This window comes from Coregonus clupeaformis, chromosome 10 (genome assembly GCF_020615455.1).
Source record: "Coregonus clupeaformis isolate EN_2021a chromosome 10, ASM2061545v1, whole genome shotgun sequence".
Lineage (NCBI taxonomy): Eukaryota > Metazoa > Chordata > Actinopteri > Salmoniformes > Salmonidae > Coregonus > Coregonus clupeaformis.
In genome coordinates this window covers 48979625-48992759 of record NC_059201.1, presented here as the reverse complement: position 1 = coordinate 48992759, position 13135 = coordinate 48979625, and the positions used below count along the sequence as shown (strand labels likewise).

Sequence of the window (13135 nt, the reverse complement as noted above, 5' to 3'; positions counted from 1 at the left end):
AGTGTGGGCTAATGTTGCAGAGGACAGGGGGGCTGAACATTCAGAATCATTTATAATAATAAGAATATGCCATTTAGCAGACGCTTTTATCCAAAGCGACTTACAGTCATGCGTGCATACATTTTTTGTGTATGGGTGGTCCCGGGGATCGAACCAACTACCTTGGCATTACAAGCGCGTGCTCTACCAGTTGGGCTACAGAGAACCACATCAGTCATTAAAGCTATGTCTTTAACATATATTATTTTGCATCATTATTGGCGTCAATTTGATTTTTAAAACCAACAGACTAACATGTCTGTCTGAGTAAAATATTTATCTTTGACCTTTTGTTTTAAGTTTTTGACAGCTGTACAAAGTTTAATTACAAAAACCCTGCATTTGTGGTTGAGAGTTTTATGATCACCCTATAGTCTGCCCACTTGTATGGGATTATTGTTATTGAGCTACACCCATTGCAATGGAGGGTGTAACATTGCTCATTCAATTACTTGTATGGGTATCTCACTTCTCCTCATGGTGTCCATGATTGCATGCGTAGGCATGTCTATATACATTGCTAACTCTTGTTTCTTGGAGCTGAGAAGAAAAAGCAGCAGGAGAAACCTTCAGAGGAAGGTATGGTTTTAGTTATGTTCTGACTATTGGCATTGTTCAAGTGGTTTTGGTGTATAGGGAATTTTTGTAATACTTGTCATAATGGGTACTGTTCCCTATTTGGGCTTTATGGTTAAAATGAACCTAAAATGTTCAATGGGTGATTGTCTGGCAAACCTGTCATTTATCTATCAGGATGCAGAACTCAGGAAGGCCGCAAAAGCATCTGCATCCAAGGTGTCCCCTGCTAAGAAGCCCAGGTCAAAGAGGCCTGCAGAGGACAAAGAGGCAGAGGGAGAGCTGAGGATCAACCCAAAGCACAGAAGACTACCAAAGCTGCCAAGGGTGAAGGAGCAGCCAAGAAGGGTGCAAAGGCCAAAGCTTCCCAGAAGCCTGCAGAGGGTGATGAAGGGGACAATGCTGCTCCTGAAGCTAAAACCACAGGGAAACGAGAAAAGAGGGCAGCAGCAGAGTGACTGCACTCCTTTTATCCAAATGTTGGTTTTAAAGATTCACTTTGTATGTTTTTGAATAAAGCAGTTTGTTTTTTGAAGTTCTTGTTTGTGGTATTAAGTGTAGACCTGGCTGCTGTAAAATGTAATTGTGCAGTCTCCACTTTTCCTGTAGAAAAGCGTTGATGGTAGCTAGGGGTTTGTGAAGATGTTTAATGATTCACTGATGCTTTTTTAAAAAGTTGTTTCTTATACCTGCTTAATGAGTACCCTCTTCTGCCAGGTTACTTGTATCACTAGGACAGTGACTCCCCTGTTCCTAGAATATATTGATGGCAAAGGTGTTTTCTATACAGTCAAGACTTCGTTGTTCGTCCATCATAGGTTGATGACCATGACACGATTCATTGGGATAATCTGGTACAGTGAGTGTACACATGGCTGAGACCAATCTGAGCCCGGCACACTGGACATGACATCTTGGTACCAGTCTCCTGAGGGACGGCTTATACTGGTCTTTCGCTGTTCTCTTCACCGTGGCATTTTTGGTCCTGCTGGTTTGTGGTAGCAGCAGTCTTTCTGTACAGTTAGAACTAACCATCTCAAACTAACATTTCCCATAACTATGAAGCCATGGGAAATTATTAAACTATTCTGTTATGGGTCAGTGCCCACAATGGTGCAATGCAACATGTTGTACCACTTCAGTTTGAATACCCAATTAGTTCTTGCACCACCTTGTGGACACAGTTTGATATTCCTGATCAAAGGTACCCAAAACAGAGCATTGCGGTCCGGTGGTGCTCCTGGTTCTTTATTCCCTGGAGGTTTAACCAGCTTCTACTCAACCACCCCTAAGGAGAATAATAAATCATTAATGCTGTGGACCTCAAGGCCTGGATTTGAAAAAGGATACACGGGAAGAGACAAAGCCAGGTTTTACTCTGCCCAGAATCTGTCCACGACGTGAGGAATTTGTATGGGGGTCAATGAGTCAAATTTGGTCAATAAATAATTGGCAATTTGCTACGTGGGGCTTATTTTGATCGAATTTTTTGTTGTTGTAATTGTTAGGTTATGCAGAGTGACGCACGAGGCATTTCTGCAACTGAAAACTACATATTGGAGTTGTGTCTGTTGTGATACTTATGGACATTGCCATGGAGGGCTTCCACTATTTTAACGTAGTCAACCGGGTGGGAATTCCTGAGTTGGGAGAAATCTGCCATTGAAGAAAATTGAATACTTTAACATGGAGAGCATAGGCAACGCCATTGAAGCTGTCACTGATACAGATGAGTTATATATCTGTATCTGCCCTCTCATTCGTTAGAATGGTCCCGCCTGCCTTCCATTTTTGAGGACATTGTTAGAGCGGTCACTCGACTAGCTTGACAATACAGGTAATATTTGCTACACAACAAAAACATGAGGTTGAAATAGAAACTGGGTGATGTTGACTCAATGACAAGTCAATCCTTCATTTTTAAAACAGCATTTTTATTTGTTTAAAAAAATAACATTTCATTTCATTGTCACTAATAAACAGTACGGAAGCACTGAAAGTCTGAGCAGTTTCACAGCTCTTCAAGTATGTTCATTCAGTTTAGTCTCTGCAGGGGCAGGGCCAAGAGTGCAGGGCTTCAAGCTGAGCATATTCCGACTCAGTGTCCTGATCCAATCAGGCCCAACGTCGCGTCCAATAGAAACAAGTCAAGAACCCATCACTTGCTTGATCCAGTGATGAACAAATTAGATGTTGTCCTCAGTAGTGCACTGTAGTTAGTCACATCAATCCTCCCAGAAAGAAGAGCGATTTGGTGAAATGGGCAAAGAGAGGGGCAGAGGAAGAGAAACAAAGGAAGAGAACATATTGGGAGTAAGGAAAGGAAGGGAGAAAGGAGAGATTTTGGGGTTAGAGAAAAGGAGAGCGAAAAAAGGGAAAGACACTTGCCATGTGGATCATCAAAATGCCAGCTGTTTACCTTCCGTATCCAGCCACAAGAGAAAGCCCTCAAGAATCTGCATTAATGACTGCAATAACATGAAGAAACAAATTCAATACCACTTGAATCAATTCTAAAGCAATAAAACATCTTCCACATGTAAACAATTTCACTGTTTGAAGAGAGAGAGAAATAAAAGTGTGCAGTTCTCCTGGCTCCTCATCCTCCTCTTTTCCGCTAAGCCCGCCCATTGTGCTGGCGCCACCACAGTTACATCAGAGGCAGTGTACGAGTTTGTTAGTTAGTCCCCTCCCCTCACACCAGGCCCCGCCTCTCCGTCCCTCATTGTTCCGGGAGCCCCACCCCTAGGTCGCCTCCCCTCGTCATTTATTAAGAGAGCCCCCCCGTAGGTCAACTCGGGGACAACAGGAAGCGATCCAGGTACTGCGAGATTTTCTCCCAGTTCCTCCACAGGAAGGCGAGGAGGACGACGAAGAGCAGTGTGGAGAAGGTGCGGCTGCGCGTCTTCATCAGGGGCACCACGCAGTTGGCCACGGTGGAGACGAACACCAGGAGCACGGCCATGACGGCTAGCAGCACGTTGATGAGCTTGCCCAGCAGGGTCCGGGCCGTGGCGTTCTCTAGGCCCTCTAGCTGGACCACCTGCTGCTGTTGCTGCTGCAGCTCCATCTTGGAGATACGTGTCTGGCACACCTCCAGAGCCTCCTACATGGGGGGGGGGACATGGTTAAACAGTTTGGAACGTCACCAACTCGCTTCAGCACAAAACACAGCTAGACCCTATCGTAGAACATATTTTAAATATACACACACACGTATATACACATATATACATATACACACACACATATATATACGCATACATACATACATACATATATATATATATATATATATATATATATACATACAGTTGAAGTCGGATGTTTACATACACCTTTGCCAAATACATTTAAACTCAGTTTTTCACAATTCCTGACATTTAATCCTAGTAAAAATTCCCTGTCTTAAGTCAGTTAGGATCACCACTTTATTTTAAGAATGTGAAATGTTAGAATAATAGTAGAGAGAATGATTTATTTCAGCTTTTATTTCTTTCATCACATTCACAGTGGGTCAGAAGTTTACATACACTCAATTAGTATTTGGTAGCATTGCCTTTAAATTGTTTAACTTGGGTCAAATGTATCGGGTAGTCTTCCAGAAGCTTCCCACAATAAATTGGGTGAATTTTGGCCCAATCCTCCTGACAGAGCTAGTGTAACGGAGTCAGGTTTGTAGGCCTCCTTGCTCGCACATGCTTTTTCAGTTCTGCCCACAAATTTTCTATAGGATTGAGGTCAGGGCTTTGTGATGGCCACTCCAATACCTTGACGTTGTTGTCCTTAAGCCATTTTGCCACAACTTTGGAAGTATGCTTGGGGCCATTGTCCATTTGGAAGACCCATTTGCGACCAAGCTTTAACTTCCTGACTGATGTCTTGAGATGTTGCTTCAATATATCCACATAATTTTCCTTCCTCATGATGCCATCTATTTTGTGAAGTGCACCAGTCCCTCCTGCAGCAAAGCACCCCCACAGCATGATGCTGCCACCCCCGTGCTTCACGGTTGGGATGGTGTTCTTCGGCTTGCAAGCAACCCCCTTTTTCCTCCAAACATAACGATGGTCATTATGGCCAAACAGTTCTATTTTTGTTTCATCAGACCAGAGGACATTTCTCCAAAAAGTCCCCATGTGCAGTTGCAAACCGTAGTCTGGCTTTTTTATGGTGGTTTTGGAGCAGTGGCTTCTTCCTTGCTGAGCGGCCTTTCAGGTTTTGTCAATATAGGACTCGTTTTACTGTGGATATAAATACTTTTGTACCTGTTTCCTCCAGCATCTGCACAAGGTCCTTTGCTGTTGTTCTGGGATTGATTTGCACTTTTCACACCAAACTACGTTCATCTCTAGGAGACAGAACGCGTCTCCTTCCTGAGCGGTATGACGGCTGCGTGGTCCTATGGTGTTTATACTTGCGTTCTATTGTTTGTACAGATGAACATGGTACCTTCAGGCATTTGGAAATTGCCCCCAAGGATGAACCAGACTAGTGGAGGTCTACAATTCGTTTTCTGAATCCTTGGCTGATTTCTTTAGATTTTCCCATGATGTCAAGCAAAGAGGCACTGAGTTTGAAGGTAGGCCTTGAAATACATCCACAGGTACACCTCCAATTGACTCAAATTATGTCAATTAGCCTATCAGAAGCTTCTAAAGCCATGACATCATTTTCTGGAATTTTCCAAGCTGTTTAAAGGAACATTCAACTTAGTGTATGTAAAGTATTTTTTGAGTGTATGTAAACTTCTGACCCACTGGAATTGTGATTCAGTGAATTATAAGTGAAATAATCTGTCTGTAAACAATTGTTGGAAAAATTATTTGTGTCTTGCACAAAGTAGATGTCCTAACCGACTTGCCAAAACTATAGTTTGTTAACAAGAAATGTGTGGAGTGGTTGAAAAACTAGTTTTAATGACTCCAACTTAAGTGTATGTACATTTCCGACTTCAACTGTACTTCCATTTTTTTTTTAATTGGTACCGGGCTACCTTAAGACGAGGCTTGTGAGGCTTGTGGGGTGGGTGTCCTAGAGCAAAACAAACAACATATACGTGTTCGTGAGAGTCTCACCTTTCGATGGTGAGGTCATAGTGCAGAGTTTCCCAAACTCGGTCCTCGGGACCTCAAAGGGTGCACGTTTTGGTTTTTTCCCTAACACTACACAGCTGATTCAAATTATCAAAGCATGATGATTAGTTAATTATTTGAATCAGCAGTTTGGAAAACCCTGTATTAATGTGTAGGCTAAACTGTTCAGACGCTACAGACAGAAGTTGGCAGATCGGTGGTACCGACTGACACTTGTGGGGGTCGTAGAGCAAAACGGAGAACACCATCGTGTTTGTGAGAATCTCATCTTTCCTTAGAGTTTGTAGGCCAAACCGTTCGGACGCTACAGACATTTTGTGAGAAGACAGATTTGCGGGATGTCTCCTAGTCTGACAAACACCTCTGTAGCTCTGCCACCTTCCACCGCAGATTCGGAAGGCCGACATCGGCGGATGCGGTGGATTGAGACGCAGTCGATGCAAAACAGAAATCTCTAGCTTAATCAGACAGATTTTTAATGGGGATGTTTTTATTATGCTAATTATATTTCCTCAGGGGCGCGGACATTGACTTTTAATGAGATCCACTGGATGAGTCCTCATTCTCCATGTTTTCAGAAAAGACTCCTGAAGATGCACAATGACTACTTCTACACTGAAGTCAAGGGAACTCCCTTCAGGTGAGGGGAGATGCTTTGAGAGTAGGGTACACACGCTTCTTTCGTTTTTCAGCACATTTATTGATTTATCCATTTATCTTGATAAATTCTCTGATGTCCTTCTGAAAGTTGACATGATGGCTGGTTCAGTGCCATGTGTCTCTGTGGGCCCATTTCCCAGACATAGATAACGCCTAGTCCAGTGGAGGCTGCTGAGGGGAGGACGGCTCATAATAATGTCTGGAACGGGGCAAATGGAATGGCATCAAACACATGGAAACCTTGTGTTTATGTATTTGATACCATTCCATCTATTCCGCTCTAGCCAATACCACAAGCCCGTTCTCCCCAATTAAGGTGCCACCAACCTCCTGTGGCCTAGTCCTAAACTGAAAAGCAGAGACTTCCTGATGGCGGAGGATAAGGAGGGGGTGTTCAACGCTGACCACTTCCCTCTGTGGTGCAAGAGAGCAGCGGAGCAGGTTCCCGGCACCTTCGTCTACTCTATCCCCTTTGGAGGTATGGAGACACTTACACAAAATGTACCTTTACTCTATATCCAGAATCCCCACACCCAACACAAGGTGTTACACGTTCATCATTTACTTGCACTGTATTTGTATTATGTTGTCTTTGAAATACTACTTCATTTTACTTTAATCAATATACAGTTTCTCTAATATATTCTTTAAATGGAGTGTCATCTGCAGCTTATTTTCCCCACACCCCACTCAATAGATCTCTTTAGTTAACCCTGTGTACTGTATTTCTGTGGGTTACCGTGGAGATTCGGTGTGTCTCTGATAGGTTTATCATGGAGATTCTGTGTATCTGTGTCTCTGATATAGGGTGTACTCAGCCTCTTCGCTCCGGGAGACCTGCACACATTAATCTGGTCTCCCGTCGCTGAAGGCGACATCCCGTACCCCAAAAACATATTTACCAGCCCTCTAGTTTATCTATTTCCGATCAACTTTTCCTGTCACCGAAGGCAAATCTATAATCCGGAATGTCTTACCAGTTTGTACGGACTATACACTCTGTGAAAATAAACGTTTAAATCCAACTTTTCCAGAGTTTACCGAATTCACACCATATCACCCTAAAGCCAAAGGTTCATTGACATCTGAGATCACACGGTAATCTTGCATGGCAACTACTACAGAGTATGGCGACTAGGGAGTGACCTTTGGAAAAAAATTATTTCAACGTTTACTTTTCCCATAGTTCACACATTGTATAGGCCGTACCGATCGGTAAGGTATTATAGATTTGCCTTGTGACGGGAAAAGTTTCCCGGAAATAGGTCAATCAGAGGGCTGGTAAATATGTTTTCAGGGTATGGGATGTCGCCTGCAGTGACGGGAGACCAGATTAATGTGTACAAGTCTCACTGAGCGAAGAGGCTAGGGTGTACTGTATAGCTCATCTCTCTCACTGTAATGAATGTAATGAATGTGCCCCACTTTCTTCCCACTGAGGGAAGGAGAGGATCAGGATCATACTGTTGTTCCCTGTTGTCTACCAGCCTCTACCTTCCTCTAACTGCTCTTATCTCTTAGTCTGTTGTTTAATGTCCCTCCTTTACTCCCACCTCCGCTGTTTAATACTATAACCTCCTCCAACAATCCCTGTCCCCAGAGGTTCTGTAGTGCAATTACCAGAACTGTCTTTTCCACAGAACACATCACTCTCTCTCTGTCAGAATAATTTCAAACATCCTGGTTGTAGCGTACTGATGGAATTCCATCACTGAGTGTGGTACTGTGGGTTGCGATTGCCTGCTGAAAGCTGTTGGTATGGCGCCATCTTTTGGTTAGAAAAGGTGTTTTCAATTTTATTTCTGTGACTTGGTTTTCCTGCTGTGATTATGCAGAGGTGCTGAGGGTGGAATGGAATATATAGTGTATTTTATAAGATCTATTGAAATAGTAGAAATTGTTATTTTCCATTTACACAACATTTGTTGATTGAGGCTAATGTCTGTGCTCTGTGTTCCTGTTTTTCTCCAGGAAATAAGAATAAGAGTGTGGTTTTGGCCAGCACCGCCATACAGCTGCTGGATGACAGGAAGTCGCCTATTGTTGCTTGTAAGCTCCCTGAAAAAACCTTAACTTCTCCCTAGAAGTCTCCCTAGAATAGTGTATAATGCCCCTAACATAGAGAGCTACTGTACCTGTTACAGGCTTGTAACTGTAATGTTTTCGATATAAAGCCCCCTTTGAAGACGTGTGAAGAAACTCTTTAATACATTTGTAATTCCTCTTCTAGATCTACAGTGTGCTGACTGTGTTCTGTTTGTGTTTTTGTTAAATTCACTATAGCCGTTGGGATTCAGATGAAGCTGGATTTCTTTCAGAGGAAGTTCTGGACCGCTAGCAGACAGGTAGACAAACACACACAAACACACACACACACACACATGAACAATATCCAGTGCTGTGAGACATGCTTTATTGATTATTCTAATAATTGATTCATCTTATTGATTCGATCCAGTGTGCTGCTCTGGATGGGAAGTGCACCATCAGCTGTGATAATGAGGTAAGACCAGACAGTACCTGTCTGTCACTGTCTCATGCTACTTCCTGTTTCTTAGCCTCTGGTCTGTGTCTCAGCTTTTCTACTTCCTGTCTGTACTGTCTGTGACCTTTCTCTGTTTCCTCTCAGTATTGAATTACTAAATTATGTCATGCCTTGAAGATTGATCTGTATTTCTAACAGGACATCAAGTGTTACCTTATAGACAACAACGGATTTATTCTGGTCACAGAGGACTACTCTCAGGTACCATTAATAATATAATAGACACGTGTGTGTGTGTGTGTGTGTGTGTGTGTGTGTGTGTGTGTGTGTCCCGTAGCTCCCCTGGCTCCTAGTATTTGCCTTTAAATAAACATCTTCTTCCTCAGACGGGGCTGTTCTTTGGAGAGGTGGAGGGTGCTGTTATGAACAAGCTGCTTCTCATGGGCTCCTTCAAAAGGTTAGAGGAGAAATCCTGTTACAGTCGTACCCTGAACACACACACACACACACTGAGAATGGTCTATTGTCTCCTCTCTCTAGGATCACTCTGTATGACTACCAGGCTCTCTGTAGAGAGTATGCTGGCAGCAGTGACAGCGCCCGCTCTTTATCACATGTAAGTACTGCCCCTAAATAGTATCACATGTAAGTACTGTCCCTAAATAGTATCACATGTAAGTACTGCCCCTAAATAGTATCACATGTAAGCACTGCCCCTAAATATTATCACATGTAAGCACTGCCCCTAAATATTATCACATGTAAGTACTGTCCCTAAATAGTATCACATGTAAGCACTGCCCCTAAATATTATCACATGTAAGCACTGCCCCTAAATAGTATCACATGTAAGTACTGCCCCTAAATAGTATCACATGTAAGCACTGCCCCTAAATAGTATCACATGTAAGTACTGCCCCTAAATAGTATCACATGTAAGCACTGCCCCTAAATATTATCGCATGTAAGCACTGCCCCTAAATAGTATCACATGTAAGTACTGCCCCTAAATATTATCACATGTAAGTACTGCCCCTAAATATTATCACATGTAAGTACTGCCCCTAAATTGTATCACATGTAAGTACTGCCCCTAAATAGGTCCGGTGTAGCTCAGTTGGTAGAGCATAGCGCTTGCAACGCCAGGGTTGTGGGTTCGATTCCCACGGGGGGCCAGTATGAAAAAAAATTTATGCACTCACTAACTGTAAGTCGCTTTGGATAAGAGTGTCTGCTAAATGACGTAAATGTAAATACTATCACATGTAAGTATTGCCCCTAAATAGTATCACATGTAAGAACTGCCCCTAAATACTATCACATGTAAGAACTGCCCCTAAATACTATCACATGTAAGTACTGCCCCTAAATAGTATCACATGTAAGTACTGTTCCTAAATATTATCACATGTCCCAAAACTACTCATCAGACTTACATACATCCAGTCAATGCTAATTATTTAATTTCTTCTCTCCCAGCCCTTCTCCATTGTGAAATGGCTCCTGACCGAACTTGTCATGTGAGAATAATAAAAGAATCACCTTGAAACGATAAAATAATGAGATGCATTGATTAACAACCACAGTACATATTATTGTATAAATGTATGTTTGTGTTATCCTCATCAGTTTCCTGCTGGAGTTCAACCTTTACAGCTGGTGGCATGTTGATCTCTCAGTCAAAGGTCAGTATGTGCAAGAACATACCTTGAGGTGTGTGTGTGTCTGTAGGTGCGTGCGTGTCTATGTCTGTGGGTGCTTGCACACATGCATGTGTGAGTCTTGCGTGTTTTTAGTATGTTAAGATTTACATATCCCATTTCCAGCCCAAAGATCGAGGGGAAAGACCATGATGGTGCCATGTGACACGGAGTACCCTGCCTTCGTCTCTGAGCGCACCATCAAAGAGACCACGGGAAACATCGACTGTGAGGGCTGTGCCAGGTACTGGTAACAGTTACCTTACCTGTATCTTAGGCACTGATAAACTCACTTAGCCTGTGTGTTGATGGTGTATACACTATACAGGGTAATTTCATGCATTAGTGTAGTAATATTAAAAGCATCAACTGAATCAACGCAACTCTCTCTTTATTTCTCTCTCTCTCTGCTTTTTGTCTCTCTCTTTCTGTCTTTCATTCCGTCTCTCTCTCCCTCCTCAGATCTTTTGTAATTCAGCAAATTCCTAGTAGTAACCTCTTCATGGTCGTCGTGGACAACAAGTGTGACTGCAGTTCTGCCCCCTGGTTTCCATGGATCCCATCGAGATTATGTATATCCTTTACTAAGCCTCAATAAGTTTGAGGAGTTTGAGTGTATTTTTAGTACAAAGCTTTTGTGAGTATTTTTTAGTAGAAATATTTTGTAAGTAAATGTTTAGTAGATGGGTTTTGTAAGTTAACTGTAAGTGAACTCTGAACTTTTGTTTTCTGAGAACGTGAACAACCTTTTTCATTGTCAGAGGTATTAATACATTTCTCATACATGTAGGTATTTATGAAGCGTGCGTTATGGTTTTGTTTTCTCATCATGCTAGAATGATGTTGCAGAAATGGTCACCACAGTGTCAGTTAAATGTATCTGAGGTATCTGAGGTTCGCTTCATCATCAGTATTTCTATCCTTAACCCCTCTGCACACAATGACTCTCTGAAATGTGACAGGCTGAAGTTTCAGAAGGACAGAAAGCGGCCAGAATCGTGTCATCCTTTCCATCCCGAGGTACGCAGTATGTAGATGTGTGTGTGCGTCTGCGTCACAATTCTGTGATTACACAAAAAGTACATGAATGCCTGTTTGAGTGTTTAATAATGTGACATTAAGCATATATGTGACCATCTGTATATTGTCTGAACCATATAAATATATAGTGTATGTATTAATTAATTTCTAAGGTCTGAAACTCCTGTGATGCCCCCTGTGTCTGATGCAGGAGAATGCCATGGAGTGTGGAAGAGCAGCAGGCCTATCTGCCCCCCTCACAGCAGCACTGCTCCCCCCTACTGGCCACTCTCATTAGCAGGTGACCACACCGCCCCCGAGGCCAACCGTCCTGGACCCAACACAGGACCCAACACTGGAGAGATTGATAGACTGGCGCACCATCAAATGATGACAACACACAGGGAGCCTCGCCAACAAGAATAACTTTCTCATAACTAACTGAGTTGCTTATAACCAATAGAGAGACTGCCCAATTATAAAGCATCTCCCTGACCAGCAGAGAAATAATGAATTAGAAGACAGAAACAGAACAATATTCCAAGGGGAAAACCATATGGACATTAGACTGAAAAAATATACCTGCAAGCAGCAATGAACGGGGTTCACAGGATGACAGAAAAGATACAAGATCAATTGGATAACAAAGCAAGCACTCTATAATGTAGGAACTATCTTCCTTTATGTGCAATCAGTGAAAGCATTACCATATTGATTAAAATGTTAGTTGGTACACTCCATATTAGCATTCAAAATACTCTAACAGCTGTAATACGCTGACTGTGCAAGTGGCAAGACATAATTTTACAGAATACAATAGCCACTTTTCGCTACGTTCAGACAACATAACACGGGCAACGATATGTGATTATACAGATATACTAATCACAGTATTTGACATAATTTAAATCTAACATTCATTTACATGAGACAAAGTCCACTTGAGCAATAATTATTGCTCTAGTATCCTATGGTGGCACTTGGGCTGATGAGATCTATAGTGCCACTAACTGGTCTGGTGCAGCCATCTAAGGTTGCAGTGACTTTATATACATACCACATTTCATTGCCCCTTGTCCATCGGCTCAGTTCTTAAAGCCAGTTGCCCATGGTGGAATTATCTACAAGGCTTGACATTGACTTTTTCTGCCACTTGTCCTTCAGACAAGTAAGACTGAGTTTTTACTTGTCCGAACGGTTAAGGAGAACTGGCCAAAACCTTCCCTGTTAAGGTGAGTGCAATGCGGATACTTGCAAAGGCTACAAGCCCAACGTTCATCAAAGCACAGCTCCCCTGCCAAGACCTGCCTACACTCTCGGCTCTGCCTTATATCAGTTTCTCAGAGTTCCGGGCAGAGTCTTGTATGCAGGCACAGGTGCGAGCAATTAGTTCATGATTGAGTGACATCTTCCCTTACTATCTGTCCTACAGCTTCACTAGACTATCCCCCATCCTGGGTGGAAAATACCGTCTCTGAGTCACTCCGAAACCATGTGGTAACTTTGGACCACGCTTGTGGCTTCCGGTCTCGCACTGGTCGTGCTCCCCTAGAAGGTTG

General features: G+C 42.7%; 1 protein-coding gene and 1 long non-coding RNA gene across 2 annotated transcripts in view; one reads left to right on the top strand and one right to left on the bottom strand.

Moving 5' to 3' along the window:
• The window catches only part of LOC121574647, a 67444-nt gene that overhangs the window by 17151 nt on the left and 37158 nt on the right, over nucleotides 1-13135 (bottom strand). The gene's annotated exons all lie outside the window — the stretch shown is intronic.
• On the top strand, nucleotides 10333-11100 carry LOC123491619. The gene is made up of 4 exons (XR_006661491.1): nucleotides 10333-10376; nucleotides 10486-10541; nucleotides 10683-10800; nucleotides 11019-11100. It is a non-coding gene; the product is annotated as an uncharacterized LOC123491619 (long non-coding RNA).